This window comes from Pinus tabuliformis, chromosome 1_2, assembly GCF_031772625.1.
Source record: "Pinus tabuliformis cultivar Carrire ecotype Pingquan chromosome 1_2, CPIR1, whole genome shotgun sequence".
NCBI lineage: Eukaryota > Viridiplantae > Streptophyta > Pinopsida > Pinales > Pinaceae > Pinus > Pinus tabuliformis.
This window is the reverse complement of record NC_142298.1, coordinates 174430038-174445616: the sequence shown is the minus strand read 5'-3', so window position 1 is coordinate 174445616 and position 15579 is coordinate 174430038.

The window sequence follows — 15579 nt, the reverse complement described above, 5'->3', positions numbered from 1 at the left end:
TACAATTAATTTTTTGTGAATATTCACATTTTCATTTTTCCATTTAAATTCTATATCAATGCATCTTAACATTTAGTGAGCATCGATGAGCTTGTAATGAAAATATGTACCATTAAAGTGAGTTAAGAAAAAACAAAGCTCGTTTTTATCATCAATTAGCTGAAACACACAAAAAAAGAGGATTTTTTTTTTTTAATTTGTGTTTATAAATTAATATCATAACCTCTTACAAATTTTGGAGGGGATATGTGTATAACAGAAATTTACTAGAAAATAGTTAAGAGTGGGTAGACTTTTCTAAAGAACCAAATTTGTAATGAATCATTGTAGGTCAATGCAAATATACAAAGGAAAATTTTCATGTATGTGATTTTATTCTATTGACCATCTCAAACTTTCCCCAGTTTGATTTAAATATTTTTCTATGCATTCTAAAAAAAATAGAAGGATTTTTTTTTTGGTTTTTAAATTTTCATTTACAAAGGAAGCCATAATCCTTATTTCATTCTTTTGAAAAAATTTAGAAAGGATATTTGTGCCGCAAAAGAGATTTACCAACAAAGACTTTAGAATGCAAAAAATATTTTGAAGATTCAAACTTGGGATGGGATCATAGTGGGTCACATATATAATTGCAAAGATATTTTTTTAGGTATGTGGCTTCATTCCCTTTATGATCTCAATCTTTGCCCTATTTGATTATAACGATTTTATGTTGGAAAATTGACATTGTCTGACTGATTGGTGGCACTTAGTATATTGGAATTGATGTCAACCGGACTAGCATTGAGGCAGATTCTAGGAAGAGAGTTTGTAGCCATGTTTTAGGTAGAAAATGGGCTCAACCACTGCATCGAACCTTCTCCACTAAAGATTTCTCTGAAAAAAAATTCCAACGGTATGTGGAAGTCCATGAATTGCCATCAGGATCAAAATTTATTGATAGTCGAAGTAAGGACCTTGAAGTCCTTAGGAGAAGACGAAATTTCGAATATTAGAAGTAGGCCAAATTCCAGAACCTCGGGACCTCAGGATGTCGAAAGGTTGGAATATCAGAGATTTATTTAAAAATAAACCCAAGACAACATGGAACCATCAGAGGAGGCTGAATATCGAAGCAGGTGGAATATCGGTTGGAGTTTCCGTAACCTATATATAATGTCATTCTTGGGAAATTTCCAATTCGATACTAGGGAGCTGATTCTTGGGACGTCGGATCTTTGGGAGGTTGCAATATTAGAGTTATAAGTCTCATTCAATTTAAAGGTTGGTAGGTCAGGATTTCGAGACCTCATAACTTCTTATTAATGCATTCCTTTAAAAGCACCAAGGGTTGCGAGGAACAAGAATTACAAAGGAATTTGTCGCAAAACCATAAAACTAAGGACCGTTTCTCTCTCCTCTGAAAGGACACGTGGCAGCAGATGATTGGTCCTCAGTAGCTAATGATGGTAGATGACTTCAACATGATGTGGTAGTACAGAGAACACATGGCAGTCAGATTCAACATTATTGGGTGGCCTAATGGGGAAAATGCCAGTGACATGTGTCACAACTATGGAGATGCCACATGGAGTTGATGATAAGAGCATGATGTCATCTCGGAGGTTGAAATATCAGAGGTTAGGATTTCGTAACTCCTCTATAATTGAGTTTCTAAAAATTCTCGATACACGAGAGCTCCGATGTTGTTCGCATTTGGTCATGGTGACCCAAAGCACCTAGGTTGCAAAGAAGGCTTAACACTTAAGTGCTATGGAGGATATTGGATATTGGATATTTTAGAACTCTAATATAAATTCTTTTTGAGAAAAGTTTCAATGCCTGGGTAGTGGGAGCTCTGATGTGTTTGACACTTGCTCATGAAAGCTCAAAGAACCAAGGGCAAAGAGAAATAACACAAGGAGATAGGCCCCCAATAGGATCTTGAATGGATTAGAACCTAATTTCTATATCGTCAGTCATAACATCCAGTCCTATAGTGAAAAACAATAAGGGGTGAAGCAAAAGGGGCTAAAGGCTTGAGATTTCAGGATCTCACAATTTCATTATGGAGCATATCAGAGGTTGGAGATTTCAGAACTCTGATATAAATACATTTTGAGAAACGTTTCGATGCATAGGAGCTCCGATGTCTTTGGACTTGGTCCTAAAATCTTGAAAAACCAAGGGAAATGAGCGATAACACAAGGAGATAGGCCCCTGGTAGGATCTTGAAGAGCTTAGCACCTATGTGCTATGTCATCGATCACAACGCCCAGTCCTATGGTGAAAAATAATAGGGGGTGAGGTAAAAGGGGATCTCATAATTTCATAACATTCCACCTTAATAAAGTTATTATATGTGGAGCCCCAAAATTGTAGCACAGAGGCGTATGAAGCCACTAGTCATAACATCTAGATCTATGGGTAAAACAATAAGGAGAAAAGAAAAAGGGGATAAAGGCCAATCAAAACCTCATGATTTCATAATGTCACTTTAAATAAAAGTTACAAAACTAGAGGCTTTGATATTGCAGCGCAAACGTGTATGGAGGATGAATGAGTCGACAACTAAGAGTAAATGCATTCAGGAAGTTGGTTGCTAGAATAAATGGCGACTATCAATATCACTAATTCAAGGGTGATGAGGACCATGATTTTTAGAGAAGAGTGTTGGGCTTGTCTCGAAGTTGAAATAAGCTACCTCTAATTTCTTGTGCATGACTCACTAAGTTAAATGAAGAACATAGAAGCCATGTTGAACTACTTGTCAGGCTCTGTGAGCCATGAATAAGCATGTATAACCTCGTTGGAGTGTGCAAGTTGACTGAGAATTTATTTTTCAGCATGGAAACTCTCAGGAGCCCATTCCCAATGCCTAATGTGGCGTATGAGATCAGGTAGGTTGATGTAACAACAACATGGATAGTCATGCAGGAGTACTCTTCGGTAGCGTGAATGGTAGGTTAATGGTTAACAAAGAGAGATAATCATTTCTAACACTGGAGATGAAAGAAACAGAGGATCACAGTTGATCAAGGTGGGGGAATACAATATTATTATGTGAGTTGAAGAGAGTAGATTTGTGTATTTGAAAGTTAAGAAAATGGCCCAAGTGTTGAATTGAGGCAGAGTGTTGTAGAGAGCTGTATTTAAGAGCTGAAAAAGAAGAAAGGAGCACAGTTCATAAGTGAACTACAGTAGATTAGATTTGTATTTATCTGTATTTGTATTTGCCCCTGTTTTCAGTTTGAAAATTGTATGAAAGATAGAACAGTGGCTAGATCAGGTGGTGTCCTTCAATCATAAGAGGTTGGTGCATCTTGTTAAGTAGGCACTTTCTATCTTAAGGGGGTTGGTGCCTCCTTTGAGTGGGTGCTCACAAACAAATTGATGTAATTAAGTCGGTGATTAATTCACATCATAATAACAAATAGATTGGTGTCTTTTTCCCTTTAGGTTTCTACTTAAAAATACATGTGTCAATATATGTATGTTGCCCATGTGATGGATTGTAAGTACATGTGAATGACTTACCTTGCTGATCATTTGTATTGTATATGAAAGCTCTCACAAGTAACTGACTGTAATGAAAAGTGTTAAAGACTTAGACTTAAAATTTGAAAGAAAATCACTATTACTAATTCACCCCCCTCTCGGTAATTCCTTATTCCAACATTTTAATGTTTTTTTTTAAAATATAAAACAATTTCATAATTACCTTCAATATTGAGTTTCTATACACACACACACACACACACACACACACACACACACACATATATAGGGTTTTGGTGATGGTGCTGAAAATTCGTCAACCAAGGGATCTCCCCGATATGAAGTCCCAATCAAACCTCATACCTCTTGGCATAAGAATCCCATTCGGTATAAAGGTCTAGATACCAAATCCTTAAAGATTCTCCTTGGCTCTAGTTGTTAGCATAAGAGAGTGATGCGATGGTGTCTTTCAAAAGAAAGGGAGGTGTGCTTGGTTAGTGTGCAGTGCAACTGTGTCGAGGTTCTTCTACTGCAAAGGGGAGATAAAAGTGAGCCTCTAAGTGAAAGGTAATAGTACCACCCAGGAAGAGACACACATGAACCAAGAGGACCTATATAACATCTAGTGGAATATTCCACAGTGGATGTGATGGTCGTTACAACAAAAAAAGAGGAAAGATTTGTCTAGTATCTTGTGGAATATTCCACAAGGATGGGACAACGATAACAACCATTAAAACACATTCTCAATAAGATAAGCACTAAAATAACTAAAATAGTTCAACTATCTTAGTACATGTGAAAGCAAACATGAAATACAAACATCCAAAGAATAGTCTTACAAACATTCATAATCCATGCATGAAGAACGTGCTGGCCTTAAAAGGCTTCTGTTATTAAGAAAAAGTTCCAAGGCACATATTTACATTGTACATCACTAGCCCCAGTAGTGGGACATTGGAGCCATTGCTTGCTCCTCAAAGAACTAGTTGATCTCTCTAATGCCTTGTGGAAGGAGCCAAGCTATAAAGTCCTTTGCTCATACAATGAGGGGGTATATTTAACCAAGGGGTGATACTTCCCCTTTGTGACTCTTTGTCTATCCTAATGAATTTTCAACTTCCTATGACTTTTCAACTTTCACGACTCTCCATATTCATGTGTCTCCTTTGGGCTTCCACTTTATAATGAATACAATACACATGGTCCACAATGATGATGTGGCATATGACAACTCATGACAGAGATGACATGGCACTATTGATATGAATTGGTTGACTGATATGGCAATGTCAAACCATTGTTGTTGCTGTGAATGATGCCTGCTTGAGAATAATCTTGTCTTCTGCCTCCTGATGGCTTGGTGGCAGGAATATTCAATGATCTCAAGTCTTGGGTTGTGGTCGCGAGTTGGTTTCCCTTTTCTTTGCCTTGATGGACCAACTTGCATGCTCAGATACAAGAATTTCATTTTCATGTATTCCACCTTCATCTCGTTCTTCATCATCCTGCAGGTTCATATATCTACAATTCGTTCATGATGAGATGACATCATCCTCAAAACATCCTAGCCTAAGATGATGCATTCAACTTCATAGACTGGGATGGAATTGATTTGGAGGTTAGAGAGGGAGGCCCAATGACTGCGCATTGTGCAATCCCAACAGTCAGGGCTGAAGCTTGATTCCTAGAACTGCGCAATGCACAGTCCAAGCTAGGTTCAGGGGTTGTCTTCTGTGCAATTTTAGAGATGAGTGAGTTTGGTTGAAGGAGGGGACACTGTGGAAGATTTCTGCACAATTATAGAGAGGAAGGTTGACTAAATTTTGTGCAGTTCTAGGAGACTGTGGGTCAAGATGAGGGGAGGACCACTGAAGGTAGCTTCTACACAGTTTTGGAAGGGAAGGTTGACTAAATGGATTGTGGAATTCTGGAAGGGAAGGATGGGTGTTGGGATCAAGAATTGTGCAATGCAACAACCCTGGGGGTAAGGAACTACACATTGCATAGATACAGGGGTCAAGGTCATAGCCTACTAACTGGAACCGTTCAATGTGTAGTCCAGTTAGGCTAGGTGAAACCAAGTTGAAGGGTCGAGGAGCTTCTTCGGAAAATCCTAAGGGCTGGACCAATGATACTAACAGGTGAAGTGATGAAGCTTGGACTATGTCCTAACACTTGGAATACTTGATGACTCAACAATGTTGATCACTCGTGACACAAGAACAACACTTTTGCTTGTGTGTGACCACTTCATGACCAACTACGACAAGTGCAACACCTAAGATAGAATTTATGACGACCATGACGACACTTGTGCAACAATGCTACAAACTTTGTGAATGAGTGTGAAAGGTGTTTACATGGTTAGGAAAACTCATAAAAGCTAAGACCAACCCTTGGAACCACCAGAATGAGCTTATGCATAAAGTGCGACAGCCAACATGCAAAAAGATGGCATCTTGCTTATCTTGCGAAAGGGAGTGAAACACTTAGCTAAAACACATGGAATGGCTTTTAGTGTTTACGACCATACATGTCATTGAAGAAATAATAATATGAAAATGGCAAGCTATCCTTTATACTACACTAAGAGGTGCATTTCAACTTCATGAAAGATGTGTTTTGTTTTCGTACCTACCCTCCAAAGGGTTGTGAATCAAATGGAGTCTTCATGCGATCCTAGCCTCTGATCTTCTATCATACCCCAGGGTTCCTTGGTCTTCTTATATGATGATTATATTTTCTCCTCAACTCCTTGAGTGTCATCTAGCATGTCCTCCTTCTTCATCTCCTTATTCATCATCTTTCCATAGTGAAAGCGACTACCTGCATCTACAACTCACTCATGATGAGACGACATCAGTCAGAAAAACCCTAGCCCAAGATAGAGCATTGGAATTCATGAACTAGGTCAGGATTGAGTGACATGTCAAGGGAGAAGGCCTAGTGACTATGCAATTACATAGTTCAAGCAGCCAAGGGTCAAGCTTGATCACTGAGACTGCATAGTGCATAGCTCAAGCCAGACTTAGGGAAATTTTTGTACAGTCCTAACTGAGGGAAGAATTGTGCAGTTCCCACTTAGGGACAAAATTGTGTAATTTGAGTAAGTAGTGGCTACTATGGGATGGGGTCCTAGGAGAACAAACTACATAGTTTTAGGAGGCAAGGGGGACTTGGAAACTGAGAGGATTGAGGGACAGAACTACGCAATTTTGGGAGATAGTGAGCTCCTGCTGAGGGAAGGACACTGGAGGAAGCATCAATGAAATTTTGGAGGTCAAGGGAGGCTGGGATTTCTATGCATTTTGTAGTTCCAACAGACAAGGGAAAGGCTTGAAAGTTAAAGATGAAAAGTGCGCAATGTAGGAAGGTTGGATGAGGCTAGGTTGCTAGGAATCCTTTGGAATTCGGCTAAGTGTCAGATTAGTGGAATTGATGTGAACAATGATAGAACTTAAATGTGACCATACACTTGGACACTTAGAAAAGAAACATAGATCATCTAGAACATATGAAAACATGCTTCCCTTAATGCAACAACGTTTGTGACAAATTATGACAAGTGCTGCTCTGACGATAAACCTTATGAGGACAATGACGACACTTGTGTAATAGTGCGTGAAACTTTGGAAATGAGAGCGATATATATATATATATATATATATATATATATATATATATATATATATATATATATATATATGATGAGAACAACTCATTTTTACAAATATTTCCCCTTAAAGCAAACCAAAACTCCCCTTTGCATGACAAGTGATAATTCTCATCCTTGAAGACAACACTTGCTATATAAAGATAAAAGTGTGAGCAACTCTTGAGATCCAAGAAGGGATATTACATTCATTAGCTGACCAATAAGTGATTAATGAATGGTCGATCACAGGATCCACAGTAGGCTCCAAAATTTGAGTGTAGGCCAAAATTTTGGAGGGTGTTGCAGCTACTACAACCGGTTTTTAGTTCTATATGGGGTGTTTGGTATTTGTTACAATTAGAACACTAAAAGCATTGGATCCAAAATGGGAATGTCATCATCATGTTTTTTCAAAAAAAAAAAAATCATGGTCACCAGTGTGCATGGTATATTAAATGTGCCTTGACACAAATATTCATTCAACCAACATCACTTACATAAAAATTTAAGTGGAAAAGTGAAAAATGTTGTCTTAAATTTCTTCACAAATTTGGTAATTCATGCTAAATGGTAAAGTGGAATTAGTGATTCTTTCTGATTTATAAAGAATCACATGAATATAACAATTTGAAAACAAACAAAAAAACCCAATGTGTGAGTGAATGATATTTCTGTACTAGTGTATTATACATGTGTATAATGCACCAATGCATACTGTGTTATCATGAACAATGCTATTTTATTTTGGATTTTTTTAATAATGTTTATATCCAATTATTGTTATTACTAATACAAGATGGGCAATAGAATTTCAAGGAAAATAACTTATTGTGGTGAGTGCATTGTGAGCTCATCTAGACAAGTAGACAAGGCAAGTTTTTTAAGTTTTATTGAAAATTTAAGATACTTGAATTATATATGAGGTTAAAATTAATAATGTGTATCGATTAATGCATTTCGTGAAGAGTAAAAAATTGAAGAAACTTGACAATATTCTTCACAAAATGAGTGCAAAATCTTGTTGAAAATGTTGCAAAGAGAGGAATCAAGCAGATCAAAAGGTATTCAAAAAAAAAAACTGTTATTTTTTTTATTAAAAATGATTTTCTATAAAATACATAGGTGAAATACATAAAATTTAATGTCCTCCTTTGTAAAAAAAAATATTTATTTTGATGAGGGAAAGAACTCAAGAAATCCTAGTCGTCTCACAGACAGTTTCAGGTTCTAGAGGGATTGAACATTTACCTCCTCCAATTAATGATGATATTGATGCTTTCAATGCACTGGTTGCTAGTGGTATGAGGTTCCAATGCTCCAAGCTGGCGTGATTTGTGAAAAAAATGGATAATGTCCCAAAAATTTCAATTCATGCCAATTAATCCCATGCAATGGTTCCTAGGCTAGAGAAGAGAGTCTTGATCAAACAGTTTATGGTCTTATGGCCCTCAAATTTCTCTTTCAATCTTTGGGTGGATAAAAACCAAAGAAACATGATTGAAGAACAACTTTTTGCTTCCTTATTGGGAGGGGGTTTTTCTATTTCCTCTTTGAAAGGAAAGGAGATCAAGATATATTTTTTCAAAGTGACCCATATTTTATGGGGGCTTACGGTTTATATCTAAATCGATGGAGTCCATAATTCAAGCCAGAAAATGATGTTCCATTAATTGTTCCTATTTAGGTTATATTTCCATATTTTCCCCTTCACTCTTGGAATGAGGAAACTTTAGGAACATTTGAAATGTTATGGGTTTCCATATAAATTAGGCAGAACCATGAGAAGGTATGCAATCTTAAGCTAGGATATGTGTAGAAGTGAATCTTGATAAGGGACTATTGATGGCAATAAATATCCTACTAAATAATTGGACTAATTATCAGGAAGTGGATTATGATCAACTACCATTTAAATGTAATAATTTTCATGAATATGGGATTTTTCCTAAAGATGCCAAAAGTGGAATAAATATAGAAAAATAATAAGGAGAAAAATGACAACAACCAAAAAGAAGAAAGGGTTCCCCCAACAAAATATAGCCACAAGGACACGGGAAGTAAATGGATTGGGACCTATAGGCCCTTCGTCTCCAAAGAAATCAGCTACCAAAGTTAAATAATTCTCTTCTAACAAGAAAAAAGGTTTAGCAAGGAACAAATTTGATGTTGTCAATTAGGCATATGAAGAAGGAGAAGTCCCTGATCCACTACACCAAGAGATCCAATTGGTCAATTCCTAACATGCGATTTTTGATGCTCAAAGTGACATGCTTCCCATAAAATATGTTCCAACTTGAGAAAATGTAGTAAAGTTGAAGAGGTTGCATTAAAAGAGGAATAGGTATTCCATTCCCCTAGAAACACCAAGAACCATCAAAGATCTTTGATTTATGGATTTGAAGATGAAAAATCAAAGGGTGAAAAGGTAATCCATGAAAACCCACATAAGAAAGCGGGTTTGCACACTAATAGAGATTTTAGAAGTGCACATACAAAGAAGGATAACACATTTTTCTCTCAAAGGTCATTTGAAGAGTCCTTTTAGACAACCGATAAACAAACCCTAAACAAGGACTCGGGCGTAAAAAAAGAATCCATACTTGCAAAAAAAGAGAAAAGAAGGAAGGTGATATTGCAATTGCAAAATAGGTTGAAGATGATAATGCTTCCTCCTCTCCATCCTTTTTAGAAATTTTAAAGAAATTTCAGGTCCCTCCCCTCCATTGAAAACTTGTAGGAAATACCACAAATAAATAAACTACAACTCCCAAAAATATCCAAGCTTGTACGATTTATTGGGAGAGATTGTTTCTCATTCTTGATCATGTTATATTTTTGTATCAGTTTTTGTAAAGGGTACAGATATTTAATCCCACCTCCCATTAGTTAGTATGTGTTGTAAATTTTGTCAAAATTTTCATGTCTTTTGGCATGTTTACACTTATAGCCATAATGGTTTATGTATCAAAGAAATTAGGCTTTTTGATCGACTAGGAATTCCAAGGAGTCAGTTGTGTGAGTCAAATAATTGGAATAACTCATCTTTTGTTGTAATTGTTGCATCCACAATGCATAAATTTATTTTTATAAATATAATATTCTCATTTTGGTTAAAAATAACGTTTTTCTTAACATTAATCCTAACATTTTTTGAAAACTAGATTTCATAGTTTTTTTAATCTTGTGTATAGATCAATAATGAAGGGACCGAATGTTGTTATAAAAGGATAAAAGTTGTGAAATATGTTAATGAAACTACTTGCATGCAGTTGTGAGCCTCCAAATACATTCAAAATCCTTGATCCATGTGGTTATGACCAATATCCTTAGTTTCGTGCCTGCAGTCCCAAGATCTTAGCCATCTTTGTAGGCTAGCCTTTATACCATTTCCCAAAACTTCCTGTAACTTTCCAAAATCATATATCTCATAACAACAATGTTAATCATTCAAACTTGAAGCCACAACTTGACCTATACTCACTAGAACATACTAGACATTTCGTCAAACACATGGTAAACATGTAAGCTACAGGTCATGAATGCATATCTAAGTGTAAATATCTATACTTTAGATGAGAATCACTGAAAAGGTATAGTTCCCTCTCAAGTGGGTACAACAACATGAGTTAGCCCATGCATTCATCAACCATTCATTAACTTATCAAAGCATAATAAGAACCATAGTAGAAGCACATCATAAACCATACTTATAACCATCATATAACTAGAATATTAACTATGAAATAACAACAATCAAATTAACATATTAACAAGTACAATTTCTCATAAATTACAATAGGAAAATATCTCTTATCAACATATGAAAAATCCAATGAAGTTAGGGACTTCCACATACTACCCAACCATAAATTGAGCTGAATCAAATCTTTCTTTCAGCCAATCACCCTCATGCCATATTCCAAGCATGGATGTGGGATCTCATGGGATAAACCAAGACATAATCAACCAAGGGAATCTATAGGTTAAACCACCTCCACCCTCAAACTACCATGAAGTCGCAAAAAATGGTTAAGAGATCACAAAACAAAAACAAGCTTAGATGCCTCAGAATTTCTTCACCATACCTTGAGGAATTCTCTTGTCTCCACCGACCCGTTGAGGGCTTCCCGGAGAAAACCATATCCACCCTCAACCCTTGGGAATTTTTCTGAGAACAATTCACCAAGTTCCAAAAATTTCCGAGAACCCAAAGCTCAACCAAGAAATGAATCCCATCACACCATGGCTATCTAGGAAATGGCAAAGTAACGCTGAAACCACTGTCAAACCCAACAAAACTCATGCCAGTGACAACAAAGGAACCAAATACACAAATGCATGAACCATGCATTCACACCTCAACTAGGAAATCACACATGCAACTTGTTACTTGAAAAAGCCTCCTACTAAAGTTGTTGATACAACCTTCTCCTTGCTTTCCTTTTCTTTTCCGTGCTTGTATTTTTCCTTCCTTTGATTACTTTCTTGATTTCTCCTCTTGGTTCTTTCTCTCTCTCTTTGAAACTAATTCCAAATCCAAATTGAAAAAAAGCTATGAATTGATCCTCAGGATCATTTTTATCATTGAGGCCCCTATTTCATTCATTTTCCTTCATTTTTCCTCTAATTTTCCTCTTGCGCAAATATGTGTCTCTTCACCTTCTTTTTCTCCTATTTTCCTTTATTTTCATAATTAAATGCCAATTATTTCCTCTTTGCCTTTGCCAATTTCCATAGCCATTAATAAACTAAAAGTGATGCCCACTATAGTGCTTTCCCCAACATTCAACTTGGAATATGTGTCCCATTATCTTGGTCTTATTTTTTCTTTATTATCCTTTATTACATGAACATTAACATGGGGTTGTTATAAAACCCTCCCCCTTAGGGAAAAATTGTCCTCGGTGTTCTTGACACCTATGACCAACAAACTGATGAAAACAAAACATACTACCTATGGAGATTTATAACACATCTCTTTGTAGTATTTACAATAACCAACTGCTGAAATCATGACAAACCGATGCTTACTAGATATTTATGACATAACTCATTACGATATTTAGAATAACAACCACATATACTTATGCACATTTCATTTAACCAGTAAATAACCATAATGTATATGGAATTTTATAAATCTAGCTTGATATAATATTCACAATAATATAGGCATACATACATATGTACATTTTTCCTAAACCAACAAATAAAAGTATATGATGCCCACATCAGCAACATGGGAATCTATACGTTCACACCTCTACCCTCAAGGTAATACCAGGATTCACCTCCATCACAGGAAGTTCATAATCCACTGCTGAAGTCAAACCTGCATCCAATGTCTAGCACTACAATCCTTACACTACTAGTTCCCTTAGTGAATAGTTGTCAACTCATTGTTCGAGGAACACTCCCAATGTGCCTCTGATTCCATCTGGCAATGCTAATGACCAAAACAAATTCATTCCCCATCCTTCCCTTCTCTGCTACACAATCCCTCGGGAAATCTGGTCACCCCCTTTCGTGCAGTTACGCACCTTCTAAATTCCTTTACATCCCCTTCTCTGTTATACAGTCCCTTGGGTGATCCATCCCTTGGCAAGGTTTCCTTGCATAAGAAGGTCAAAAAATAAAGGCATATCCCAACCTCAAAATGATCATGCTTATGGAAATCAGTGGATGATATTGGGTACCAGTGTCCCACAATTTCCCTACTCCTGAATGATTTACCAACATACTGCTACCTATTCCAATTCCTTTTTGTTGATGCTGTTAATTCTTGTAGTCAATTTCAACCACCCAACTGGGCATTTCCTTGCTTTCCTATACCAAGCACATAATTTCCATTAGAATCAAAATGAATTGCAATAAATTCAAATCATACTTCATTGGCGACCCGTTAATAAGGTACACTTTCATTTTTGTTTACTTCCTTTTGCAACAAGTCAAACTAGCTCTTTGACCAAATCATCATGTATAAACATATCACATTCAGTTAGCTCAAATCGCAACCATCATAAGTCAGAATCATAGCTCACATGCCATCATAAATCAGAATCATAGATCACATGCATAATTAAAAACTAAAATAAAATCCGGATACTTATCTTTCAAATTTTTCTTTTCATCTTCCTTTCTTCTTTATCCTTTCCATATGCACACTGAATCATTTCCAAACCCGTTAAGCATCCAATTCCTTCTCTTCTGCTCAATCTCATACACACACTAGACCAGTTGCCAAACCGAGCAAGTACCTAGTTCCTTCTCTTCTCTTCAAAGTAACAAGGGAATTCAGAGACTATATCTCCTCCTCCCTCAATATTAGCAACAAGGGAATCTAGAGACTAAATTTCCTCTAATCTCAATATCAGTAGTAAGGCAATCCATAGACTAAAACACCTTTAATCTTAATATCACCAACAAGGGCATCTAGGGAATAAACGACCTCTACCCTCAATATCAATTGTTGAAATGTGGCAACAAGAATATTCCAATTTTAATTTGTCCTTAAATTAAAATTGGGAATTAAATGTCTCACTAGTTGTTTGAAAAATAATTAATTAATTCATCTTGAGTTAATTAGTTGGAGAAAATCAAACATGAAGTCTTTGTGAAGTCATGCAACAGTTATCCCTTTGATTGAGGAAGTTATCCCTTAATTAAGGAGATAAGAATGAGTTGTATTTGAGTTGTTATTAGTTAGCTTAGTTAACTGAGTTAAGTCCAGTTAAATTAGTTCCAAACTGTTGGCGGAACTAATTGTGAGTTCAGTCAATTAATGCATGCATGCATGCAACTAGTGTACTCCAGATAACTAAATATTATCTCATAAATAACTCATGCATGTCAGTTGAGACAAAGACCCAGTTGAGATTAAAGGAAGGGACAATGTACTATTAGTTGCAAGAATTTTCCTATAAGAAAATCTCTTGCATGCAAAAGGAATTCATTCCTTGAGATTTGAATAGTTTTATAGTGTGTTGGAGCAGTGTGTGAGATCAATGTCACACAAGGTTACAGCAGGAACACCCAGGGAAAACTGTACAAGTAAATAGGAGGCTTGGAGTGTAGAGGAAAGGTATATGAGCTGTCTATTCTGTCTATGAGCAGCAGTGAGGGATGGTACTAAGAGCTGGATAGCTGTGAGAGCTAAAGCTTTGTGTAATCCTGAGATATTTCCACTTGTATGATAATATAGATAGCGGGGTTTTTAGCTAAGGCTTTCCCTAGAGTATTCTTCTATGTTTCATGTGTATTGATTCTTCATCTTTGTTATATGTGTTATGTTTGATCTTGCTCAAATTGATTAAGCTTCCGCAGGTTTGATTGTAGAAGTTGATTAAGTATTTTTCTTTAGTATATTGCATTATCAGGTAATCTACAGTGAGAATTTCTACATAGTATCAGAGCAAAGGTGATCGAAGCATTAAACAATATACTGAAGAAGAAAAAATTCGAAGTTTGATGTTCTTGGTTGCAGAAGTAAAATCTAATTCTTATCATACCTCTAAGTTCACCAATGGCGCTCAATGGCTTGAGACTTGAGTATGCAGTGGATGGTAGCTCGAATTATATAGCATGGAAGGATCGCATGGAAGCGGTATTAGAAGACAATGGTTTGAAGGATTTCATTGATCAAGAAATCCCCAAGCTAGCTACAGCTAATGCCCAAGAATTGGTTGAATGGAAGAAGTGTGTGGCGAAGGCGAGGAAGATTCTTCTGGAGGGAGTTCGATACCAAATTGTATCGAGTCTCCATGGGAAGGAGACTCCATTTTCAATGTGCAAGACATTGAAGGATATCTATCAGAACAACAACGACCAGAGGAAAATGGCGCTCAAGGACAAGCTTTGGAAAATCATGTGTGAAAATGGCGACACTATTTCTACATATCTGAACAAGCTCACCACCTGTAGTGATGAGCTTGGTAGTGTAGGAATAACTACAACTGACGATGATATGGTGAGTCTTGCTCTCCTTGGTCTTCCTAAGAGCTGGCATAGCTACCAAGACTTTGTGAATGGAAGAGAGAAATTGTTGGATTGGGGATGACTGTGGTCGGATCTAATGCAGGAGGAGGTCAGGAGAAGCACCAAAGATGGTTCTTCATCTAAGCATGATGATGAAGAAAATCTAGCCTTAACAAGTAAGGCAAGGAAAGGGAAAGGGAAGGCTTCCCATTCCAAATTGAGTTCTTCTCATGGTGGGAAGAATATTGACAAATATAAAGTGAGATGCTTTAATTGTCATGAGGTGGGCCATTATGCAACTAATTTTCCATTGAAGAAATCCAAGAAGGGATCCTCGAAAGGATATGAAGGTGAGGCACTAGCCTCTTAGTTCGAATTGGATTTTACCCTCATCGCATGTATGGTTTCATTAATGGTGGGTTGTGTTTGGTACCTTGACAGTGGAGCCTCATTCCACATGACTGGCG